Source organism: Bombina bombina, chromosome 11 (assembly GCF_027579735.1).
Source record: "Bombina bombina isolate aBomBom1 chromosome 11, aBomBom1.pri, whole genome shotgun sequence".
Lineage (NCBI taxonomy): Eukaryota > Metazoa > Chordata > Amphibia > Anura > Bombinatoridae > Bombina > Bombina bombina.
The window spans coordinates 160,869,284-160,892,118 of record NC_069509.1 but is presented as its reverse complement, the minus strand read 5'-3'; the positions used below and the strand labels follow the sequence as shown (position 1 = coordinate 160,892,118).

Here is a 22,835-nt window from a genome sequence, read left to right as displayed (position 1 = left end):
GAATTAGGGATCTTAAGACCGCTGCTCCTGAACTTGCCCGCTGCTTCTGAGGCTGCAGACAGCATTCAGCCCGATCGAATAAGCCGATTGGCTGCAAATCTGCAGGGGGCGGCATTGCACAAGCAGTTCACCAGAACTGCTTGTGGAATGTTAAATACCAATAGTGAATGCTGTCGGCATTTAATGATGCAGGGCGGACATGATTCGCTATAGCGAATCATGTCCGCCCGGATATGATAAATCTACCCAATTATATTATTATTCTGCTATTTTAATATAAAATGCAGGAGATTCAGATGCTACTATATACAAAAAAATATATGCATAAGACCAAGAAAGGATCTCATGCCCGACCCCACAGTCAGGCAACCATGCCAAGCACACACCTCGGGGCAGATTTTTACAACGTGGGGCAGATTCTTGGGGAAAAAATAACATTAGATAGGAAGCCAACAACTGGAATTGTCCCAGGGAAATAAGAGCAGTTGCCAAGTATTCTGTAGCAGCAAGAGGGTGAGATGGGAAGTAATCTTTGTGTGGTGTGGATCCTACATGAGTATTAAAAACAAGGCAATCAATGTATTTTATCCAGGATGAATTTTGTGATGAGGACTCAGTGCTCTTCATATAAAGCTTTTATAGCCATACAAATAGAGTGTTCAACATCTCTCGTAGATTATTAAAGGGATATGAAACCCACATTTTTCTGTCATGATTCAGACAGAGCATGCGATTTTAAACAATTTTAAAATTTACTTCTATTATCAATTTTCTTTGTTCTCTTGATATCTTTTGTTGAAAAGCAGGGACGTATGCTTAGGAGCCGGACCATTTCGGGAGCACTATATGGCAGCAGATTTGCAAGAATGTTATGAATTTGCAAGCGCACTAGATGGCAGTACTATTTCCTGTAGTGCTCCAGAACCCTACCTAGGTATCTCTTCAACACAGAATATCCTGGAAATGAAGCAAATTTGATACTAGGGGGCCCATATATCAAGCTCCGAACGGAGCTTGTGGGCCCCTGTTTCTGGAGAGTCTTCAAACTTGCCAGAAACACAAACCCTGTCCGGCTGCTCAGAGCAAAGTAAGATCGGGTACGATCGGGTTGATTGACACCCCCTGCTGGCGGCCAATCCGAGTCAGCAGGGGGCGGCGTTGCATCAGCAGCTCTTGTGAGCTGCTGGTGCAATGTTAAATGCGGAGAGCGTATTGCTCTCCGCATTTAGCGAGGGGTTGCGGACCTGATCCGCACTGTCGGATCAGGTCTGCAACACCTTTAATAAATAGGGGCCTAAAAGTCAAATGAAAACTTTTTTTTTAAAACTGTATGAATCACAAAAGAACGTTTTTTGGTTACATATACCTTTTAATGTTTCATAAAATATGATTTCTTAGTAATTATATTACCATAACAAAGTCACTATTGATCACAATATTTTGGCATTTCTTGTCTGTATTTTACCATAATTACGCGCTCTTCTTTAAAGTTCCCCTACAAATATTATACACTGATTTTAACAGACAAACAGGGCTTTCTTGTGATACCCAATGTGTGTACAAAAAAAAAAGAAAAAGAAATAGGTTTTTAATACTGAAAAAAATAGTGGAAAAACATTTTTTTTATGTTTTCTTTATAATTATTCTACAAAACTAGTGTAGCTTAAAAAAAAAGTTAATTTTGTTGTTCTAATTTTAGGGATACCTCATATATCTAAGTTTCAAAGTATTTTATGACAAATGTAGGCCAATTACTACAAGGATGAAATTATTGATTTAATGCTTAATTTGCTATGCATGGACTGTAAGGTTAATAGTGGTCACTCAATCCATAACCACTACAGAAAGGTATATATTTGTAGCAACTAGACAGCCCTAGAGGCATTTTGACACTTTTATTTTAACCCTTTTGACTATGCGGTACTTTTTTGGGCATCACTGGACGACTCACTTCCTAGGCATCCAGTGATAGCCCACTGAGCTTAATACCAGCATGCATTGCAGCAAAACTGGCTGTTACAGCACTGTTGCAGGAATCCAGCACCAGCACTTTACTGACAGGCATGTGATTACTGGGACACCCTGTCCCTGCGATCACCTGCTTGGGGAGGCCTCCATAGCGCGATTTCTGTGCAGAAATAGTGCAGGTCTGCTGACAGGAATCAGGCAGTACTGCCCCATCGTCATGATGTACCACTTGGGGACCCCCTGAAACTACTGGTCTTGAGCAGACACAGCCGCTGTCCAACTGCTGCTAACTGGGTGACTGTCAGTTTCCGGATTAGCAGGACCCTAGCAATGCAGGGATTAAACCACCACCTCCAGATCAGGTTAGGATATAAAAGAAGTTGTCAGTTGGCATAAAAAGATAATTAATATTCCTTTAGTTCAATTCTTTTAAACAATAATGTTACAATGCTTTTCGTGGTTGTTATTTCCTTGTCTACTTTTAAATATATCGTTAGTCCAATAAAAAAGTTTAATTTCTCAATACAATACTTTTATATTTTGGTATCTGTGTATATATATATATATATATATTATAGTATAAATAACCCCCCCCCCCCCACACACACACACATATATTTTGTATGAGTGTAGTTGTGAGTCATCTCAAGGAATTAATATATTTGTGCAATATGTGACATTTAAAATTGCTTTATGTGGTAGGCTCAGGAGCGACATGCACTGATGGAATCTAAAGGGTTATTTGGGGGCTGCAGATATATGCCTCTTGTCACTGGCTCAACAGATGTGTTCATCTAACTCTCAGTAGTGCATTACTGCTCCTGAGGCTACTCTTCAACAAAGATACCAAGATAACAAAGCAAATTAGATACAAGAAGTACATTAGAAAGTTGTTTAAAATTACATGCTGTATCTGAATAATGAAAGATTAAAGGGATACAGAACCCACATTTTTTCTTACATGATTCAGACAGAGTAGCAATTTTAAGCAACATTCTAATTTACTCCTATTATCAATTTTTCTTCCTTCTCTTGTTATCTTTATTTGAAAAAGAAGGAATGTAAGCTTTTTTGGTTTAGCACAATGGATAGCACTTGCTGATTGGTGGGTACATTTAGCCACCAATCAGCAAGCTGTTCCCAGGTGCTGAACCAAAGATGGGCCGGCTTGTATTTTACATTACTGATTTTTCAAATAAAGATACCAAGAGAACGTTGAACATTTATAACAGGAGTAAATTAGAAAGTTACTGAAAATTGCATGCTGTATCTGAATCATGAAAGAAAAAAAATGGGTTCAGTATTCCTTTAATTATTACATAACTGTCCCTTTAAATATTTTTTTAAAAAGATCTTAAAGTTAAAGATCTTTAAATTGACAACAGATTTTTCTATTTCTGACAGAGACAACTCCTACAGCCATGTTAATGGAAAGGGACACACCCTACGAACTAACAAAGCATTTTTTTTTCAAGGCATAAACATCTGTTCTCAAAATAAAGCAGAAATGTCATACATTTAATGCACCTAAGAAACAAATGGCTAGATTATGAGTCTTGCGTTAGCCTTAAAAAGCAGTGTTAAGAGGTCCTAACGCTGCTTTTTAACGCCCGCTGGTATTACCAGTCTTGCAGGTACAGGCTCACCGCTCACTTTTTTGGCCAGACTCGAAAATACCGCAAATCCACTTACGTCAATTGCATATCCTCTTTTTTCAATGGGACTTGCATAGCGCCGGTATTATGAGTCTGACCAAAAGTGAGCGGTAGACCTTAACTAAAGTGCTAAAAAGTACACTAACACCTATAAACTACCTATTAACCTCTAAACCAAGGCCCCCCCACATCGCAAACACTAAAATAAAATTTGCCGAACTGGACATCACCGCCACTATAATAAATATATTAACCGCTAAAACCGCTGCACTCCCGCATCGCAAACACTAGTTAAATATTATTAACCCCTAATCTGCCGTCCCTAACATCGCCGCCACCTACCTACATTTATTAACCCCTAATCTGTCACCGCCACTATATTAAATGTATTAACCCCTAAGCCTAAGTCTAACCCTAACCCCCCCTAACTTAAATATAATTACAATAAATCTAAATAAAATTACTACAATTACCTAAATAATTCCTATTTAAAACTAAATACTTACCTATAAAATAAACCCTAAACTAGCTACAATATAACCAATAGTTACATTGTAGCTAGCTTAGGGTTTATTTTTATTTTACAGGCAACTGTATTTATTTTAACTAGGTAGAATAGTTATTAAATAGTTATTAACTATTTAATAACTACCTAGTTAAAATAAAGACAAATTTACCTGTAAAATAAAAACTAACCTAAGTTACACTAACACCTAACACTATACTATAATTAAATAAATTAACTAAATTAAATACAATTAATTACAATTAAATACAATTATCTAAAGTACGAAAAAAAAACCTAAATTACAGAAAATAATAAAATAATTACAAGATTTTTAAACTAATTACACCTACTCTAATCCCACTAACAAAATAAAAAAGCCCCCCAAAATAAAAAAAGCCCTACCCTACACTAAATTACAAATAGCCCTTAAAAGGGCCTTTTGCGGGGCATTGCCCCAAAGTAATCAGCTCTTTTACCTGTAGAGAAAAAAAGTACAAATCCCCCCCAACATTAAAACCCACCACCCACACAACCAACCCTACTCTAAACCCCCCCAATCACCCCTTAAAAAAACCTAACACTAACCCCCTGAAGATCACCCTACCGGGAGACATCTTCACCCAACCGGGCAGAAGTGGTCCTCCAGACGGGCAGAAGTCTTCATCCAACTGGGCAGAAGTGGTCCTCCAGACAGGCAGAAGTCTTTATCCAGACGGCATCTTCTATCTTCATCCATCCAGCGCGGAGCGGGTCCATCTTCAACACATCCGCATCCTCTTCATCCGGAGTCTTCTTACTAAATGACGGTACCTTTATGTGACGTCATCCAAGATGGCGTCACCTTAAATTCCGTTTGGCTGATAGAATTCTATCAGCCAATTGAAATTAAGGTAGAAAAAAATCCTATATGCTGATGCAATCAGCCAATAGGATTGAAGTTCCTATTGAGCTGGCATTCTATTGGCTGTTCCAATCAGCCAATATAATGTGAGCTCAATCCTATTGGCTGATTGCATCAGCCAATAGGATTTTTTCTACCTTAATTCCGATTGGCTGATAGAATTCTATCAGCCAATCGGAAATGAAGGGACGCCATCTTGGATGACGTCACTTAAAGGTACCGTCATTTAGTAAGAAGACTCCGGATGAAGAGGATGTTCCGCGTCGGATGTCTTGAAGATGGACTCGTTCCGCGCGGATGGATGAAGATAGAAGATGCCGTCTGGATGAAGACTTCTGCCCGTCTGGAGTACCACTTCTGCCGGGTTGGATGAAGACTTCTGCCCGTCTGGAGGACCACTTCTGCCCGGTTAGGTGAAGACATCTCACGGTAGGGTGATCTTCAAGGGGTTAGTGTCTTTTTTTTACAGGGAAAAGAGCTGATTACTTTGGGGCAATGCCTCGCAAAAGGCCCTTTTAAGGGCTATTTGTAATTTAGTGTAGGGTAGGGCTTTTTTATTTTGGGGGGCTTTTTTATTTTGTTGGGGGATTAGAGTGGGTGTAATTAGTTTAAAAATCTTAGGGTTTATTTTATAGGTAAGTATTTAGTTTTAAATAGGAAATATTTAGTTAATTGTATTAATTTTATTTAGATTTATTGTAATTATATATAAGTTAAGGGGGTTAGGGTTAGGGTTAGACTTAGGTTTAGGGGTTAATAACTTTATTATAGTGGTGGCGACGTTGTGGGCGGCAGATTAGGGGTTAATAAATGTAGTTAGGTTGCGGCAACATTGGGGGCGGCAGATTAGGGGTTCTTGCAACAGGGAACAAAACAACATGCAAAAAAAAATTGCACACTGATACACAAACAAAACATTCGCATTCAAGATTATGGAACATTAGTACAAATAAACATTTACATCACTTCACAAATACGAGACCATCACAAATCACCATTTACATTTACAGATACTACTTTTGGACAATGTTATGCAAAACGATCACTATGACATCATCACATTATACACATTACACAAATACTAACTCAATATGAGCATGTGCAAATTCAAACAACTAATACATATTGCACAAATACTAATTACAAACAAAGCACACCTGAACCTCCTTTACTTTGCAAACCGGTACATCATTAAACATTTACATAGGGTATATAAGCACGCTGCAAGCATGGCTTCTTTGACTGTGTTGCTGCAAGGTTTTGTGAGATTAGAGAGGAGAGAGATTTAGTAAGTTAGTGTTATTGTAAGAGAGTGAGTTAGTGTTAGTGTGAGAGTTAGTGTTATTGTGAGAGTTAGTTAGTGTTATTGTTAGAGTTAGTGTTAGTGTGAGAGTTAGTGTTAGTGTGAGATAGTGAGTTAGTGAGAGAGCGTTAGTGAGCGAGAGTTTGTTTGGGTGAGTGTGCAAGTGTTTTTTGTTAATACTTATATAAACACATTTACACGCAAACACATTCAATACATACATACACTTATCACTAACACTACATACACTCCATACCCCCATCCCCTCTCATACTACACTCCATACCCCATTCCCTTTCATTCCATACCCCATTCCCTTTAAACCCATACCTCATTCCCTTTAAACCCATACCCATCCCATAGTTAGATTGTGTTTGTTTTTAAAATTATTGTTTGCATATCCTCAATTTTGTCTTTTTCTACATTATTTTGTTCATTATTTTGACCCCCTTCCATTTGGGCACATTCACTTTTTGTTTGAGTATGTTGGGAGGGGGGGATAGGGGGCAGATTAGCCCGGAACTATTAGAGTTCCTCAGGAAGCAGCTTAGAGAAGAGATTGTAGAGGAGGTTAGACAGGAGGTTAGTCAGGAGAGAGGGAGGGGGAGAGGGAGAGTGAGAGGGAGGGAAACTGGACAGGAAGGGGGAGAGGAAGGGGGAGAGGAAGCGGTGGGTGGACCCGGCCAATTTGTTGATGATGAACAAATGACTGGGCCCAGTGGCATGCAGTGTAGAGAGGGAGCTTCACAGTCCGGGAAACAGAGGCTCACATTACAGGGGAAGCCCAGGAAGAGGGAGGAGAGATATACCATGGAGGAGAAGGAGGCCCTCATAGAGGCTTATATGAAGAGGGCTAGGTAGTGGGGGTCCATAAAAGGGATGTCAAGTCTATACAGCATCGCTACCGGGACTGCAAAATGGAACTAAAACGAAAGTTCTCAAGGGAGAACCAATACCTAACAGGGACCGGTGGTGGTCCTGAAATTATATTTGAATATTCCCGATGGGAGGAAATGCTGCATCCCAACATTTCCGAGGTGGCCATAGTCGGTATCGGAGGAGTCGATACCGGGAACCTGCCACTCTCATCTTCCGGTAAGCTCATTTACTAATCTCTTTACATTCACACAAAAAAAAAAATAAGGATATGACTAACGCAATTACGCTTTTTTATACATTATTACGTAAACGCATTCACAATTACCTTGAGACAGTTGCATTTCATAAAAGCCATCACATTAGTATCTAGTCTACAGGTCAGGTGTGCATTTAATGAGACTGAAGACAAACGCAAAAAGACATTCAGATTGACCATATAGATATCAGAAACACAGGTTTGCAAATGTGGAAATCGTATTCATTGTTTTTGCTTACAATTGAATTACAAAGGCAGCCTCATTAATATACTTTCAAATAGAACATTTACATCTTGATTTGGAACTTTGCTAATATCTCAATTTCTTTCTTTTTACAATATACAGAGTCTGAGCCCAGGGAGGAGGCAACACAGCAAACACAGGCTCCTCCTTCACCCAGGTATGAGAGTGGTGTAGATGACTCGCCACCTCAGGGAGACATGGAAGACATCCTTGTACCATCATCCTCTGAAGAAGCCCCCACTGCAGAAGAGATCCCTGCAGCAGCCCCTCGTGCATCAGCAGCCCCTCGTGCACCAGCAGCCCGCCGTGCAGCAGATCCTCAGAACATACCCCAAGAGATACCAGAGTTGCAGATCTTAACTGATTTTCTAGAAGAGATGTGTGCCTCCCGGAGGGAACATGCGGAAAGCAGAGTCTACATGAAGGAAGTATTCAATGATATTCACCAAGACCAAAGAGAGATGTTGAATACTCTTAAGGATATATTGCAGGTCCTCCGGGAGGTGCATAACGGACCATCCACCTCAGCCGGGTGATCCCAGTACTCCTCCTTCCCCTCTTCCCCAAACATCTCCTAGGAGAACTCGTCGGAGGGGGCAGTTGCCCCCCCCAGAGCCTCAGTCTCGTGGGAAGAGGGGATGGAAGAGGAAGTAATTTTATTTTATATATTTTTATTTATTTAATGTGTAATGGATAGGTATATGATGATGTGGTCTTCTTACACTTGTGGAGCACACTCTGTATATAATCGGCTTCTATGGGACCGGGTCCATGGAGGCAGATTGTTTGCAGAGTGTGTTTTACAAGTGTGTGGAGACCACATCATCACATACCTATCCTTGTTGATTACATTGATTGGTTTCTGTGATGTGATGTCCAAACTGTTTCCCTAATCCCCAACAAAATGACCATTACAATTATACATGATGGCATATCACTGTTTTGATGCCAACAACACAGCTTAAAGGGACAGTCATAACATTAATTATTGTTGTTTACAAAGAAAACACTTTATAACGCATTATCAAGTTTGGAAAAACAAGACTTCGAGAAATACACGTTTTACTTCTGTGATTAACCTTGTATCTAAGACTCTGAAAAATGACCACTTATTTTGGTTCTTTTGACAGACTGGCATTTCAACCAATCAGTGATCAATCCAGGCTAACTTTACTGCATGAGCTCAATGCTTTATATATGAAACACATTAACTAATGCCCTCTAGTGGTCAAAATGCATTCAGATTAGATGCACTCTTTAAGGTCTAAGAAATTAGAAGATGAACCTCCTAGGTTTAGCTATCAACTAAGAACACCAAGAGAACTAAGATAAATTGGGGATAACATTTTGAGAGAAATTTTATAAAAATTGCATTTTTTGATATTTAAATCATTACTGTTTTGCTTGACTTGACTGTCCCTTTAAACAAGAACATATGCTAACATATACTAATCCTTAGGGATTGTTGGTATATCTACACGTACTTGTTAAAACAAGAAAATATTTGAATAGGATACTAAGCCTGTATGCCATATTTATCGCGACGTGTTAAATAAAGTCTATTTTGTTAAAGATACATTATAGTGTTTGAATTATTTAAGAAAGACATTTAATTTTCGAGTGAATCTGGTTTCATGTCCTTTTAAGAGTTACATTACAAATATATGCTTACAATGTGGAAGTCATACATGACACAATACTGAGTATTTACATTAAAGGGACAGTATACACTAATTTTCATATAACTGCATGTATTAGACACTACTATAAAGAACAAGATGCACAGATACTGATATAAAAATCTATGAGAAAACGGTTTAAATACTTACTTAGAAACTCTCAGTTTAGCTCTGTTGAAAAGTTAGCTGGAAAGCCCATTGCAAGTGGGAAATAAGACACTCCCCCCTTCTTTAGCATATGAAAAGACCCTTTACACAAACAGGAGCAAGCTGGAGTAGCTGACGGTATTCACATCAAACTTTGGGGCTTGGTTAGGAGTCCAAAAATCACAGCAATTTTATTTAAAAATAAGCAACAATATACATTTTTTAGAAAATAAAACTTTATGGGCTATATAAATAGATCATCTACAAAACATATATGCAAAGAAAAAATGAGTGTATAATGTCCCTTTAAGAAAAAATATCAGGACATAACATCTAGAATAAGTAGACATCTCATATATTTATTATATGATAAAGGTCAATGCATATTGATTACTTTATTCAAATACAAAAGCGCATCTTTAGGAATTAGATATGTAGAAAATTCAACACAACACAGTAATTATTTTGAAAAATGAAAATATTGTTGACAAACATATTAAACAAGATGGAGTATATTCATGGATATGCGCTTGCCTCAAAATATATTCTGCATGAAAAACATATTGCCTTCATTCGTTTCTTCAACGAGACAGCCATCAAAATAAATTTTTGTGTTCTTTATCAGTTAAGGTTCAACAATGTACATGATTGACACAATCCATAATCCAAGAAGGTCATGGTTTTAAACTTGTCTTCTCATTCGCATATGTGGGTAACGTGCAAAATCAAATATTGCGGGACAACGTAATCCAATCAGACGGATTTAACACCTTGGCATGTGACGTCTTAAGCAACATGGCGCATCCGAGATTGCGTAAAAACGTCCTCCAACCAAAGGCGCATCCGAGATCGCATAAAAATGACATCCAATCCAAGAACACATTTCACAGCTTGGCATGTGACGTCTTAAGCAACCTGGCACATCCGAGATCGCGTAAAAACGTCATCCAATCAAAGGCGCATCCGAGATCGCGTAAAAACGGCATCCAATACAAAGACTCATTTTACAGCTTTGCATGTCAATAAGAAACATATTTATATTTTAAAAACTAGTATGTGCTATATTGTTATCTATGAATGTCACGCTAGATAACGCAATACTGTGATATATGAAATATAATCCATTGTTGTTAATAAGGATATATTTCATTAGAATCAGAGGATTATTAACTATTTAGTAAGCAGCAGGGTTTAAATGGACATGAAACCCACATTTTATGTTACACAATGTACGAGATTGCAATTTGAACTACCTTTTCAAATGTAATGATATTATTTAAATTTGCTTCTTGCTCTTGTTATCTTTTGATGAAATGTGTTTAGAGGTAATCTCAAGAGCAGAAAAAAACCTATGTTCTAACTGCTGATTGGTGGCTACATATATATACCGAATGCCATTGGTTCACCTACGTGTTCATTTAGAAACCAGTAGTGCCCTGCTGCTCCTAAAACCAATGATACAAAGAGACTGAAGAAAATTTGAGAATTTATGGAAAGAAACAAATGTAAAAATCGTATGTTATACATAAATGAGAAAATAGATTATTGTGTTTCATGTCCCTTTAAATGAGAAATAATGCTACGAGATACATTATGAAAATAGGGATTGGTTATACAATATATGTTACCTATAGCTATGGTGTCCATCTTTAAGCTTTAAAAAGGGACACATGAGAAATACATATGTCAAGGATGTTTTCAGATCTGTTTAAAGATTTATTTGAAATAAGAATAATGACACATATATTTATCATATGTGTCACTTATTCAAGTTGAAATATGGTCAGCCTACCTATAGCAATATATCGCTGGATAATTAAAGAGAAACAATAATAAGAGAAAGATATTTATCATCTAAAATATGTGCAATACACACACAGTGATTTATTTTGTTAGACTACTACAATAAGATATAAGTGAAATTGGAATACATGTGCTGTAAACATTCAAATAATAATCTGTTTTAAAAATATTATATGTCTATGTTGATGTAAAAAGGTCAAAAATACATTAGAAATGCATATCCATTCCTTAAGAATTGTGGTCAGCATCACTTAAAGGGACATGAAATACAAAGAATTAAGTTCAGGATTCACAGAGAGGATATTATTTCCATCAAATTCATAATTTGCATAGATTATCTCAGTTTAATAATCTTGGGATCATTTGTTAAAGGTGCATCAATGCATGAATAGTTTATAAATGAACAAATGGATGAGCCAACAACAAGCAATATATATATATATATATATATATATATATATACATATATACACAACCAACAATCAACATCTATAACCTCAGTTCTCTGCTAATCATGATCTTGCAAAGATAAACCTTTCTGCAAAGTATATCAAGAACATGAAGCAAATTAAATAAGAGATGTAAATATTATATTTCATGAAAATGTTATTATATATCTGAATCCTGAAAGACCATTTTTTGGTTTTATGTCACTTTAAGGATTAACCACATTAAATATAGATTTTAATAAATGACATGAATAAAGAGGACACATAATATATTAATGACATTTATTTTATTATGATGTCATAAAACATAAAGAAATAAGATAACGTTACAAAAAGTCATATTGATAAATCAGCCCCATTGGAGCCATCTGACAAGGTGCCATAGTGCATCACAGTCCTTGGAGGGAGTTGACGACAAGGACAAACACAGCCCCATTGGAGCCATCTGACAAGATGAAAGAGTGCATCACAGTTTTTGGAGGGAGTTGACAATGGCAAACACAGCCCCATTGGAGCCATCTGACAAGGTGAAAGAGTGCATCACAGTCCTTGGAGGGAGTTGACAATGGCAAACACAGCCCCATTGGAGCCATCTGACAAGGTGCCATAGTGCATCACAGTCCTTGGAGGGAGTTGACAATGGCAAACACAGCCCCATTGGAACCATCTGACAAGGTGAAAGAGTGCATCACAGTCCTTGGAGGGAGTTGACAATGGCAAACACAGCCCCATTTGAGCCATCTGACAAGGTGAAAGAGTGCATCACAGTCCTTGGAGGGAGTTGACAAGGGCCAACACAGCCCCATTGGAGTCATCTGGCAAGGTGAAATAGTGCAACAGGCACAACAACAAAGTAAAAAAAGGCCAAATGGCAACAAATAACGACAAACATAGAACAACATGTGGATGGAGGAGTTAGTAGTGCTCCCTCGGCAATCTCTGGATCCTCCACTTATGGGGCATCAGCATCACCCTCATCGTCCTGTGCATTTCCAGCTGCGTCTTCATGTGTTCTGTGTTCTATAAGCAAGCTAAGAAGACGCAGCTGGAGACGCATGGTGTCATGGATCCTTCCCAGCAACTGAGTGTTACTCAGCATGGTCTGCTCTAATAATAATTACAGAACATAATAAAAAGAGAGCAAAGAGACATTGTAATAATTACAATAAAAATCAGTATAATTAAATATGCTAGATATAAGATTGACACATTAAATATGTTCTTCAGAGATAAACCATTAAGATATTAAGACAAATCAAAACCCTATCAATATTGAAAAATATATTTATTTGGTTTATGACACACTGTGAAAATGGCAGTGATACCAACTCAAAAAATATTGGCATATATACATAATAGATATTCAACATCTAGTCAATATCATTTAGATATTAGAAAATGCAGATGTTGATTTATGAAGATCGGAAACATTTACATTAATCAAATAAAGAAGATGTTTATAAAAAACATTTTTAATTCAAATTCAATTGTCATGTTCTGTCTCAGGATATCATGTGAGAGCCTCATTGTCTGGAACAGTTGCTTTAAAGGAAGATTAGTAGAAGCCATACTGATTGAAAATGAAAACAAATTTATTTAAACAACAAAATACTTTGTTTAAGCAAATACTTGCAGAATATTTAAATATGCTACTCAGGTATGTTAAGACCACATACAGCAGGAGTGAAAATAAAGAAAACTAGTAAGCAGAGATGCAGATTCAAAAAGGAAAGTCTTTCTCTTGGTAATAACTGAAATGTAAGATTTGCACAAGGCAGAAAACAACTTGCAAACTGGTAACAGGTTTAAAGGTAAAGACTCTCTCCTTGTAATTGCTGAGTGCAGGAATTGCACAATGCAGGAAACAACTTGCAAACTGGTAACAGGTTTAAAGGTAAAGTCTCTCTCCTTGAAATTGCTGAGTGCAGGAATTACACAATGCAGGAAACAACTTGCAAACTGGTAACAGGTTTAAAGGTAAAGTCTCTCTCCTTGTAATTGCTGAGTGCAGGAAATGCACAAGGCAGGAAACAAACTTGAAGATTGGTAACAGGTTTAAAGGTAAAGGCTTTCTCCTGGTAATACCTTGTAAACAGGTGCAAAGGAAAACTTTCTCCTGGCAATGGCCAAGTGCAGGAATTGCATAAAGCAGGAAACAAACTTGTAGATTGGTAACAGGTTTAAAGGTAAAGGCTTTCTCCTGGTAATACCTTGTAAACAGGTGCAAAGGAAATCTTTCTCCAAAGAAGTACAGGAAACAGGTTCTGACTTGACAAAACAGATCCAGTGTGAAGACACAAATGCAGACTAAAAGTCATCCTTAAATAGGGAGGTTTTGCACAGGGTTGGTTCTGATTAATTCCAGAATTGAGAACACCTGTGTGTTGCACAGGTGTAATAACAAGTAAGGCAAATAGTTATTTATCAGATCTTTTAAGATCCATGCTATTGCTAGAACTGGCTGTGGCTCAACATGTAAGCAAACAGAAATAGCAATCACAGAGCCACAGGTTCAAATCCCCATACAGCCCTTCTTAGCAGAATGCCTCCCAGACCTTTTCTTTTTCTTTTTAGTCTGGAGGCTTGGTTCATGACATCAATTTATGTATAATTAGATTAGCATAATGTCAATGTAAGAAAGTATATTATAATATGGATTTGTAATGATACTTACATCGGTGGCTGGGAAGGAAAATCCAACACCCAGGACAATAAAAGTGGGGACTGTGGTAAAAGTGTTGAGGGGGAGGGATGGGGCGAGGTGGAAGATTGGGCTGCCACTCTGGGGGAGCCTGCACAGCTGGGGGGTCAGAGACCTGGGGAGTTGGTGGCTGTGCAGGTGGGGGAGCTGGACGGGTGGAAAAACGGGAAAGTGGCGAGGGGGGGCAAGGGCTCTTTTTTGAGAGGGACAGGACAGGAGTAGGAAGGTCCGCGAATGGGTTCTGGCTGGGGAGGGGCGGGAGTGGGCTCTGGCTGGGGAGGGGCGGGAGGCTGATGCCCATAAGTGGAAGGTCCATCTGAAATATCGAACAAACATATATATACATATATGATATTGAAATATATTATTATCTTGCAAGAAATCAAGAATCAATATTATTTAAAGTCCGGATTCTTGTTCTCCTAAAATATTTAGACAAAGTCACAATAATAACTATGTTTTAAGTTATTGATTGATCTGAATAAAATATAATTAATAAGAAGTTTCAATTGATCCTTTAAACTATGAATGTTCACTGTTATTTTTCATTTAACATTTTGTAAATACATTCCAAATCATATTTTTCAAAGTCAACATTATGTGATAATATTTATGATTTGATAATATATTTATCTTTTGGACAATATTTTTGTATGCATGTATGCATTTGAGATTGAAAGCAATAGAGTTCTTTTAGACACATGCCCGTGGGTTTGTTTTTGAAAATAAAACAATTGAATAATATTGTGAGTGTGTAATATGATCAAATTTAAATGGCCACTACACATAGCCTTTGAAACCAGGTAAACCCTGATTTACATATCTATTTAGGTGATTGCCTTTGGAATCTTAGATTGACTAATTTGAAGCTAGATGCTTCAAACAATTACTATTCTGAATATATACACAGTAGATACTACCGTTCATATTAAATATTAAGAATATAATCTTCTATATCTGATCTTATTTTTTGTTTTATTTTTGAAATATATCTTTTATATTAGGATTAAATGTATGTCATCCCAATATTACTAGACACATTCTGAAATGCATGCTTTATTTCTGAGGAATATTAATGTTTGTTTGATTGAAATGGACAGTCTACACATAAGATTTTTGTAAAAACATTTACAGGGAGTGCAGAATTATTAGGCAAGTTGTATTTTTGAGGATTAATTTTATTATTGAACAACAACCATGTTCTCAATGAACCCAAAAAACTCATTAATATCAAAGCTGAATAGTTTTGGAAGTAGTTTTTAGTTTGTTTTTAGTTATAGCTATTTTAGGGGGATATCTGTGTGTGCAGGTGACTATTACTGTGCATAATTATTAGGCAACTTAACAAAAAACAAATATATACCCATTTCAATTATTTATTTTTACCAGTGAAACCAATATAACATCTCAACATTCACAAATATACATTTCTGACATTCAAAAACAAAACAAAAACAAATCAGTGACCAATATAGCCACCTTTCTTTGCAAGGACACTCAAAAGCCTGCCATCCATGGATTCTATCAGTGTTTTGATCTGTTCACCATCAACATTGCGTGCAGCAGCAACCACAGCCTCCCAGACACTGTTCAGAGAGGTGTACTGTTTTCCCTCCTTGTAAATCTCACATTTTATGATGGACCACAGGTTCTCAATGGGGTTCAGATCAGGTGAACAAGGAGGCCATGTCATTAGATTTTCTTCTTTTATACCCTTTCTTGCCAGCCACGCTGTGGAGTACTTGGACGCGTGTGATGGAGCATTGTCCTGCATGAAAATCATGTTTTTCTTGAAGGATAGACTTCTTCCTGTACCACTGCTTGAAGAAGGTGTCTTCCAGAAACTGGCAGTAGGACTGGGAGTTGAGCTTGACTCCATCCTCAACCTGAAAAGGCCCCACAAGCTCATCTTTGATGATACCAGCCCAAACCAGTACTCCACCTCCACCTTGCTGGCGTCTGAGTCGGACTGGAGCTCTCTGCCCTTTACCAATCCAGCCACGGGCCCATCCATCTGGCCCATCAAGACTCACTCTCATTTCATCAGTCCATAAAACCTTAGAAAAATCAGTCTTGAGATATTTCTTGGCCCAGTCTTGACGTTTCAGCTTGTGTGTCTTGTTCAGTGGTGGTCGTCTTTCAGCCTTTCTTACCTTGGCCATGTCTCTGAGTATTGCACACCTTGTGCTTTTGGGCACTCCAGTGATGTTGCAGATCTGAAATATGGCCAAACTGGTGGCAAGTGGCATCTTGGCAGCTGCACGCTTGACTTTTCTCAGTTCATGGGCAGTTATTTTACACCTTGGTTTTTCCACACGCTTCTATTTTGAATGAAACGCTTGATTGTTCGATGATCACGCTTCAGAAGCTTTGCAATTTTAAGAGTGCTGCATCCCTCTGCAAGATATCTCACTATTTTTGACTTTTCTGAGCTTGTCAAGTCCTTCTTTTGACCCATTTTGCCAAAGGAAAGGAAGTTGCCTAATAATTATGCACACCTGATATAGGGTGTTGATGTCATTAGACCACACCCCTTCTCATTACAGAGATGCACATCACCTAATATGCTTAATTGGTAGTAGGCTTTCGAGCCTATACAGCTTGGAGTAAGACAACATGCATAAAGAGGATGATGTGGTCAAAATACTCATTTGCCTAATAATTCTGCACTCCCTGTACATATCATACATCATGAAATTAAATGAATTAATTTCAATATGATTATGTTTGATGTATACTTAGAAGTGGTTTTGAAGTTCTAAACAATGATGATATAATGATATGGTCTGCATCTATGCACTCAGATGATTAGAAATGTCTGTCTGTACAATCAGAAGATGCTTATTGGGAGTTTGCATGGAATATGCATGTGACATCATGATGTCTGTCATTATTTACAAATCATACATACATTTAATAAATATTAAAAACATATGTTCATGCTGCATGATATATAAAGGGGGAGGGTCAGTAGGGTATTTAAAAAATAATGGAAGAATATATTTTAAAGGGACAAAGCTGTAGACTTTATTTTTTGTCAAGAGTATGATTTCTAAACAATAATACATGTTAGATACATGTTATATATATTTGACATACCATCAGACTCAGCTGGAGCCACTTCCTCCTCCATTTCACATGTTGATCCAGCAATCTCTGCAAAACATAACATGTTGTGTACATGTTAAAATCAAATATTATAACATATGTTACTGGTGCTCAAGGACACACATCAATGTTGCATTAAAGAGATACTGAACCAAAGTTAGGAATTACATAATTTTGATGGAACATGCAAATGAATTAAGATTTGTAATTATCAATGAGTAATAATTTAATTTTAGTGTCTGGATTTTGAAAATATTCACAAAAGCTGAGTACATGGAACATTTATAAGTTCTCATGTGTGTATCACTTGATGATTGTTGTCTAAATATATACTAAATAGAAACATGTGCTAGCCATGTTCTGAAGCACAAAGGTGTAGACTAAGAAGCTTTGAGAGCTTAATCTTAAAATAATAAAAAGAATATATATATCATCAGAGGAATATATTATATTTTTAATTCAAATGGAATGCTTCATCAGAATCATGATCAGATTATTTATGAAAAATACACCTTTAATGACATTTGAATGAGTCAATGGACTTACCAGAAGCCTGCAAAGGCAGGTTACTATCGGTGCTGGATCCCTCTGTGCTCGTCACAATAACTAGTTCTATTAATGATATAAAAAAATATTAGTGAACACAGTTTGGACATCAATAAATCACATTAGTCTAAGATATTCCAAAGAATATACTTAGAAATTGGAAGATTAGAGCACTAATATGAACAATACATTTATGAGTTCATCAAGGCGATTGTAAAGAAAATGATGTCTTTCACATATGTTGGATTTCTTACTATATTAGACAGCCAATTCTTCTCATATGAATCAATGGCATATCTAAATATAACTATTGATCCCTGTTTTAAAATAATACACACACACAACACTTTGAATAACAACTGGTTAAAAATAGAACCTAATCCATGTGTCACATAGATCCATTTGTGCAATGTACAGTAATCTGTTTTAGGACACAACACATATTGATCACAATGCAAAACATAAGATATTTTTAAAACTAAGTCATCATGGTGCTGTTAGAATATGCTTATATATATATATATAAAGGTAGTCCAAGAGTGAAAGATGTGATTTAGATATCAATATTGTTTCATCAAAACAGTGTAAGGATTAATAAAGATGTTTTTTATTAAAGGTACACTGAACCAATTTTTTTCTTTCGTGATTCAGATCAAGCATGCAATTTTAAGCAACTTTCTAACTTAGACCTATTATCAATTTGTCCCCGTTCTCTTGCTTTCTTTCCTTGAAAAATAAGTCAGCTAAGCTATTTTTGGGTTCATAACCATGGAAAGCACTTGTTTATTGGTGGATGAATGTATCCACCAATCAGCAAGAACAACACAGGTTGTTCCCAAAAAATTGGCCAGCATCTAAACTTACATTCTTGCATTTCAAATAAAGATACCAAGACAATGAAGACAATTTGATTATAGGAGTAAATAATAAAGTTTATTAATATTGCATGCTCTATATGAATGACAAAAGACAAATTTTGTGTTCAGTGTCCCTTTAATATTAAATATTAAAGTATCTTTATTTGACAATGTCACTGTTAATGAATTGTCTATTCCATATGTTGATGTAATGAATGAGATGGAGCATGCAATTACAATCAAATATATAATTTCAGGATATCATCAAGAATCTTTAATTATCCTTCTCTCTTAAAGGGACATGAAACTCCAAGTGTGTAATTGTATTAATTTCCATGATTCTAATCCATCCTGTGATTTAAAAAAAATTTCAAATCTACTTATTTCTTCTATTTTGCTTCATTGTCTTTTTTAAAATGAGCAACTAGGCACTACTGTTATCTGAAGACGTGTTGAACCAATGAAAATAGGTAATTTTGTGCATCAACCAATCAGCAGGTTTCTCCCAGTAATGCATTGCTGCTCCTGAGCCTACCTAGATATGCTTTTAAACTAAGGATAACAATAGACTGAAGCTATTTAGATAATATAAGCAAATTGGAAAGTTCTTTAAAATCACATGTTGTGTCTAAATCCTAAAAGTGAAATGTTGGTTTTCATGTCCCTTTAATGATAAGAAGAAAATATCAAAGCATATGAGATGTATATTTCTATAATCTACACATATGTGACACATGTGTTAGTGTTGTCTAAATGTAGCCAAAAAATGTCAAGCACCACCCAGGGGCAGAATACAAAATGGACATGAACCTAAGATTACATTAAAATGAAGATATCAAGAATAGAAGGAATATCTTCAAATACTCATAAATTGAGATTTGTATTACAATGGAATCCCAACTCTGATTCGTGATTCTTATTTTAAAATAACAAGAAAAGATAATTCGAGTATCCATATTAACCCCTTAATGACATGCGTTGTACAGGGTACGTCTTGCACAAACTTGTCTTTAAAGACCAGTGACGTACCCTGTACGACGTTGGGGTTTAAAGCGTCTGGAAGCGATCCTGATCGCTTACAGCCGATTTCTGGTTATTGCAGTGATGCCTCGCTATCGAGGCATCCTGCAATAACATTTTTCCCCCATCCAATGCAGAGAGAGCCATTCTGTGTCCCTCTCTGCACTGGGCATCGATGGCCGCAATCGTTGGTGGGTGGGAGCCGACGTGGGAGGTGGGTGGGTGGCCATCGATGGATGACTGAAGAGTGAGGGGGGCGCGCACGGACATGAGCGCGTGCACGAGGGGCAGGGCGGGCGCGTGCACAGGGAGGAAGCGGGTGGGAACCGCTACACTACAGAAAAATGTGGATCAATAAGTGGGAGAAAGGGGGGGAACAACACAAAATGAGCGTTCTAAGGGATCTGGGAGGGGGTGGGGGGTGGTCTATGGGGGGGGGAAGCTACACTATAGAATTTTTTTTTTTTTTTTAAATGTATTTTATTCTAAACTGGGTACTGGCAGACAGCTGCCAGTACCCAAGATGACTCCCAGTAAGGTAGAGGGGGAGGGTCAGAGAGCTGTTTGGGGGGGATCAGGGAGGTTGGGGGCTAAGGGGGATCCTACACAGCAGCATATGTAAATATGCTATATATTTTTTTAAAACAAATAAAATATACCTTTTATTTTAGTACTGGCAGACTTTCTGCCAGTACTTAAGATGGCGGGGACAATTGTGGGATGGGGGGGAGAGAGCTGCTTGGGAGGGGGGGTGATGTGTCAGGTGGGAGGCTGATCTCTACGCTAAAGCTAAAATCAACCCTGCAAACAATTAACCCTGCAAGCTCCCTACAAGCTACCTAATTAACCCCTGCACTGCTGGGCATAATACATGTGTGGTGCGCAGCGGCATTTAGCGGCCTTATAATTACCAAAAAGCAACGCCAAAGCCATATATGTCTGCTATTTCTGAACAAAGAGGAACCCAGAGAAGCATTTACAATCATTGATGCCATACTTGCAAAAGTTGTTTGTAAATAATTTGAGTGAGATACCTAAAATTGTGAAATATTTTACGTTTTTTTTTTATTTGATCGCATTTAGCGGTGAAATGGTAGCATGAAATATACCAAGATGGGCCTAGATCAATACTTGGGGTTGTCTACTACACTACACTAAAGCTAAAATTAACCCTAGAAGCTCCCTACATGCCCCCTAATTAACCCCTTCACTGCTGGGCATAATACACGTGTGATGCGCAGTGGCATTAACCAGCCTTCTAATTACCAAAAAGCAACGCCAAAGCCATATATATCTGCTATTTCTGAACAAAGGGGATCTCAGAGAAGCATTTACAACCATTTATGCCATAATTGCACAAGTTGTTTGTAAATAATTTCAGTGAGAAACCTAAAGTTTGTGAAAAAATTTGTGAAAAAGTGAAAACAAATTTTTATTTGATCGCATTTGCCGGTGAAATGGTGGCATGAAATATACCAAAATGGGCCTAAATCAATACTTTGGGTTGTCTTCTAAAAAAAAAATATATACATGTCAAGGGATATTCAGGGATTCCTTAAAGATATCAGTGTCCTAATGTAACTAGCGCTAATTTTGAAAAAAAGTGGTTTGGAAATAGCAAAGTGCTACTTGTATTTATTGCCCTATAACTTGCAAAAAAAAAGCAAAGAACGTTTAAACATTGGATATTTCTAAACTCAGAATAAAATTTAGAAACTATTTAGCATGGGTGTTTTTTGGTGGTTGTAGATGTGTAACAGATTCTGGGGGTCAAATTTAGCAAAAGTGTGTATTTTTCAATTTTTTCCCCATATTTTAAATGATAAGATATGATGAAAATAATGGTATCTTTAGAAAGTCCATTTAATGGCGAGAAAAACTGTATATAATATGTGTGGGTACAGTAAATGAGTAAGAGGAAAATTACAGCTAAACACAAACACTGCAGAAATATAAAAATAGCCCTGGTCCTTCAGGGAAAGAAATTGAAAAATGGCCTTGTCCTTAAGGGGTTAATATAGATCAATGTGAATGGATTATGTAATGTTATGTCAAAATTTGTAAGAGAAAGGTAAATTAAAATGAGATATACTACACTGTGACGAACACGGGCTCGAGGTCCCAGCACCAACATCCATATCTGTAAAATATTCAATCAGGATTGGATATCATTAATACAAATCAGGCCATGGACACGAAGAATCAGATTTTTTTATTCTAATTGACAAAGTAAAATTATATTTGTATTCACGTGAGTTTATTGTTTTATAAATTAAGGTATAAATAAAGATCATGTATTCTTAATTTCAATCTTTGATGTTGTTGACTGTCGCTTTAAGTAATTTTTTGTCTTCTTGCATTGTCATCAATTGATAGACATTGTTCAATTTTTATTTATATCTTGCTAGTATAGCTTTTCTAATGTAGAAGATTGTACATAAGGATACTGTATTCTTCACATATATACTAATTCACGTATACATTTGACCAACATGTCTAAAGCAATGCCACTGTTACAGCAAACACATGTTCACGTGTCTGCGCAATTATATCTTTCGTGATCATTGTGTAATTCTTCAAAGCGTAATTGCGCATCCGTGATTCAGAATTGATTTGTATATAGTAGTGTGATGAGTATCATTTCTAAAGACTTCAAATATATTTGCAATTGTGTGTATTATGATATTCCAATCAGATATTTGTAAAGATTGAATTATAACAATTAATATTTATAACTTTGGTATGAGTCTATATTCAATGTATGAAATGGCGGATGATCTTGATTTCACGGATGCGCAATACCATTTTCGC

General features: G+C 36.9%; 1 protein-coding gene across 1 annotated transcript in view; it reads left to right on the top strand.

Annotated features, from left to right (window-relative positions):
• Positions 1 to 2,073: 2,073 nt before the first annotated feature.
• Positions 2,074 to 22,835, top strand: part of ABCC1 (ATP binding cassette subfamily C member 1) — a 465,761-nt gene continuing 444,999 nt past the window's right edge. The window contains exon 1 of the mRNA XM_053695266.1: positions 2,074 to 2,330. The gene's annotated coding sequence lies outside the window, so the exon portion shown is untranslated. The remainder of the gene's footprint in view (positions 2,331 to 22,835) is intronic.